Source organism: Salvia hispanica, chromosome 4 (genome assembly GCF_029641045.1).
Source record: "Salvia hispanica isolate PSC_SH4W2 chromosome 4, Shi_PSC_v1, whole genome shotgun sequence".
In the NCBI taxonomy this organism is placed as follows: domain Eukaryota; kingdom Viridiplantae; phylum Streptophyta; class Magnoliopsida; order Lamiales; family Lamiaceae; genus Salvia; species Salvia hispanica.
In genome coordinates, this window is record NC_142695.1 from 13466042 (window position 1) to 13470098 (window position 4057).

General features: G+C 42.6%; 1 pseudogene across 1 annotated transcript; it reads left to right on the top strand.

Moving 5' to 3' along the window:
- LOC125193723 (leucine-rich repeat receptor-like protein kinase PXC2) lies at positions 1-3438 on the top strand (annotated as a pseudogene). The gene is made up of 2 exons (XR_016137783.1): positions 1-1704; positions 1793-3438. The product of XR_016137783.1 is annotated as a leucine-rich repeat receptor-like protein kinase PXC2 (transcript).
- Positions 3439-4057: the final 619 nt, after the last annotated feature.

Sequence of the window (4057 nt, forward strand, 5' to 3'; positions counted from 1 at the left end):
CAAATGTTATGAGTATTGAAGGCACACTGGCAACCGCACTATCAACTTGAATGACCAACCATCATCAGTCATCACTTCTTCTCTTCTAAATTTCCTTCCCATTCTTCCAAATTGTGCGATCACTCTTCAACTATACCCCCAAAAAACACTCCAAACCTCTGCATTTCGCAATCCACTGGAAATGCTTTTTGAAACACTCTCAACTCTTCAATAAAAATCCAATCTTTCACATTTTCTTGACTGAGAAATGCTGCTGCGGATGAAGTTTGTGGCTTTCCTCTTCTTGTCTCCGCTACTCTCGGTTCAATCTCTCGACCCGCCTCTCAACGACGACGTTTTGGGCCTCATAGCCTTCAAAGCCGGCCTCGTTGATCCACTCTCGCGCCTCACTTCTTGGAACGAACAAGACAACGTCGCCTGCAAATGGTTCGGGGTGAAATGCGACCCGACTACCAACCGGGTCACGGAGCTCATTCTTGATGGACTCTCTCTGTCCGGCCACATTGGGAGAAGCTTGCTCCGGTTACAGTCCCTCACACTTTTACAACTATCAAGAAACAATTTTTCAGGGCCAATTAGTCCCACTCTTGCTCAAATTCCATCTCTTGAGGTTCTTGATTTGAGTGACAACAGTTTCTCTGGCTCGATTCCTGAGGAGCTTTTCCAGCAATGTGGGCGGTTGAAGGCGATTTCACTAGCTAAGAACACTCTCACTGGCCCGTTGCCGCAGTCCTTGAGCTCTTGCTCGAATCTGCAGAGGCTGAATTTTTCTTTGAATTGTCTTTCAGGTCAGTTGCTACCCGGGTTGTGGTCTCTCACTTCTCTTCGATTTCTTGCTCTGTCTGATAATTTGTTCGAGGGTGATGTTCCGGGAGGGATTGAGGCATTGTCTGATTTGAGAGTCATTAGTTTGAGAAACAATAATCTTGTTGGTTGGCTGCCTGAAAATCTTGGAAACTGTTTGATGCTCAAGAGTGTTGATTTTAGTGGTAACTATTTTAGTGGCAGTCTTCCTCTTTCAATGAGGAAACTTGAGTTGCGTAGATATCTTGATGTGAGTATGAACTCATTGACAGGAGAGTTTCTTGATTGGGTTGGAGAGATGAGAAGCTTGGAATTCTTATACATTTCTGGTAATAACTTTTCTGGTAGGGTGCCTAGTGCTTTAGGCAATCTGCAATCCTTGAAAGAACTTAATATGTCAAGAAATAGGTTTTTGGGAGGCTTACCTGAGTCATTTGGTGGTTGTGTGAACCTTAATGTTGTTGATTTCGGGCACAACTCGTTCTCTGGCAATCTGCCTTCGTGGCTTTTTATGTTCGCTTTGGAGAGTGCATCTCTCTCTGGTAATAGGTACAGTGGGAGCATCACCTTTCCCACTTCGTGGTTGCAGTCGTTTCAAAGCCTCGAGGCCTTAGATTTGTCGTCCAATGCATTAACTGGTGTGATTCCAGCTGCTATTGGGAATTTCAGTAAGCTGCAGGCCTTGAATTAATCCCACAACTCCTTAGTTGGTTCTATTCCAACAAGTATAGGTGAGCTTAACACGACTTGTGTTCTTGATATCAGTCACAATCGGCTATCTGGGAGCATCCCAACTGAGGTTGGACGCGTTGTTTCACTGCAACAACTGAGATTGGAGAGCAATATGCTGAGTGGAGCCATTCCAACAGAAATTGGGAACTGCTCTTCTCTGACCTCATTGTGAGTTGTCTTTATCATGTTTGCAAGATCTGATTGCATTTTGACTCTGAAAATGGTTTGATCTAACATTGTTTTGATACGTTTATAGGGTGTTATTGCAGAATAATCCCACCGGTCCTGTTCCTGGTTCAGTCACAAACTTAACAAACCTCGAGGTCTTGGACTTGTCCTTCAACAATTTATCGGGTAGCCTGCCAAAAGAACTGACAAATCTTTTGCATCTTGTTTGGTTTAACGTCTCCTTCAATGATCTCGAGGGGGAACTTCCGGTTGGTGGCTTCTTCAACACCATCCCCTCGTCATTTGTGATTGGCAATCCATCCCTATGTGGCTCCATTGTCAAGCAATCATGCCCTGCTGTCCATCCCAAGCCTTTAGTCCTCTACCCCAACTCATCCGTATCGAATCATGGCCCTAATCCACCAAATCTTCATCACAAGCGAATTGTGCTCAGCGTATCTTCCCTTGTGGCTATTGGTGCAGCTGTCTTTATAGCCCTTGGTGTCGTCACAGTCTCTATCCTGAACATGCATGCGCGTACCTCAATGGCACAGTCTGCTGCTGCATTCACATTCTCCGGGAGTGATGATTTTAGCCCTTCCCACGACACTGAAGCCAACTATGGGAAGCTTGTCATGTTCTCCGGAGAAGCTGATTTTGCTACTGGGGCTCAATCGCTGCTCAATAAGAACTGTGAGCTCGGACGCGGAGGTTTTGGGGCTGTCTACAAGACAGAGCTTCGAGGGGGACGCCCCGTTGCAATCAAGAAGCTTAACACCACGAGTTTGACAAAATGTCAAGCAGATTTTGAGAGGGAAGTTAAAACATTAGGCAAAATCAGACATCAGAATCTGATGACACTTGAAGGATATTACTGGACGCCTTCGTTGCAACTGCTGATTAATGAGTACGTCTCTGCAGGAAGTTTGCACAAACATCTCCAAGATGGAGGGGACGACAGCTGCCTCACGTGGCAACAAAGATTCAACGTAATCCTCGGTACTGCTAAAGGGCTAGCTCATCTGCACCGGATGAATGTCATTCACTACAACATAAAGTCAAGCAATGTTCTGATCGACGTATCTGGTGATCCGAAGGTGGGAGATTTCGCCCTTGCCCGGCTGCTCCCAGCATTTGACCGTTATATACTGAGCAGCAAGGTTTAGAGTGCACTTGGGTACACTGCCCCAGAGTTCGCATGCCAAACTGTGAAGATCACTGACAAATGTGATGTATATGGATTCGGGGTCTTGACTCTCGAGGTATTGACTGGGAAAAGAGCCGTGGAGTACATGGAAGATGACGTGGTGGTGCTGAGCGACATGGTGAGGGAAGCGTTAGATGAAGGCATGATAGAGGAATGTATCGACAAGAAGCTTAAAGGCGGTTATCCAATGGTGGAGGCAGTTCCGATTGTAAAGCTTGGTTTGATATGTGCCTCTCAAGTTCCATCAAATCACCCGGACATGGACGAGGTCATAAGGATTTTGGAGCTCATCCAGACTTCTTCATCAGAAAAGGAAGAAATGGAATCATAATCTAAAAGAGAAATATTGAAGTTAAAAATTGTTGGTATTAGGTGAAGAGGAATCCAGTAGTATTTGTTTCAATATACAAAGAAAGTAGGTTGTCTCTCATGAAATCTTTCATTAGTTTTGAAATCTCCTTTGTGAGTAAGATATGTACATTTGTTTTGTTCCTTACAGTTACTGGATTTGTGTTCACCAGCTCCAACTCTTGTGATTGATATTGATCACAAAAATGTTACATATTCGCTTAGGTTTCTTCCTCAAAAAAGAAGATGAATTTGTCAATTTCTCTTGTATTATTATAACTTGGATGCTAAGCAATACTTGAATGTTTAAAGAAATGTTCCAAGAATAACTTTTTGTGTTATAGGGCATTGCTTTATGGAGGCAGAATGATGGTGCCATAAAAAAACTTTTATTTGAATAGGCAAAAGTTGGATGGAACATAAGCATGATGATTATTAGTATGTCAAAGGTGTAATATAAGTATGTGATGTTAATGCTCATTTGCCATAATCATTTCATTGATTAAAGTGAAGCATGCCCCTTATATTTCCATATTCCACCCTACACCACACAAACAGCAAAACATAGCATTATAATTTTTCCTCAAATCAATTCTAGAATATGTAGAATTGCACGCTTGCACTGCAGTTTCCAAATACTAAAAAATATTGAATAATCCTCTCTACTTTGTACATTTATCACACTGCTAACAAATAAAAAAAAAACAGCATAATCATCTTTTGTAGACTAGCATCATCAAATATAAGCCAGTAACTTCCAAATGTTGATTTTTAATCTTTTTGTTTTTATAAAAATTG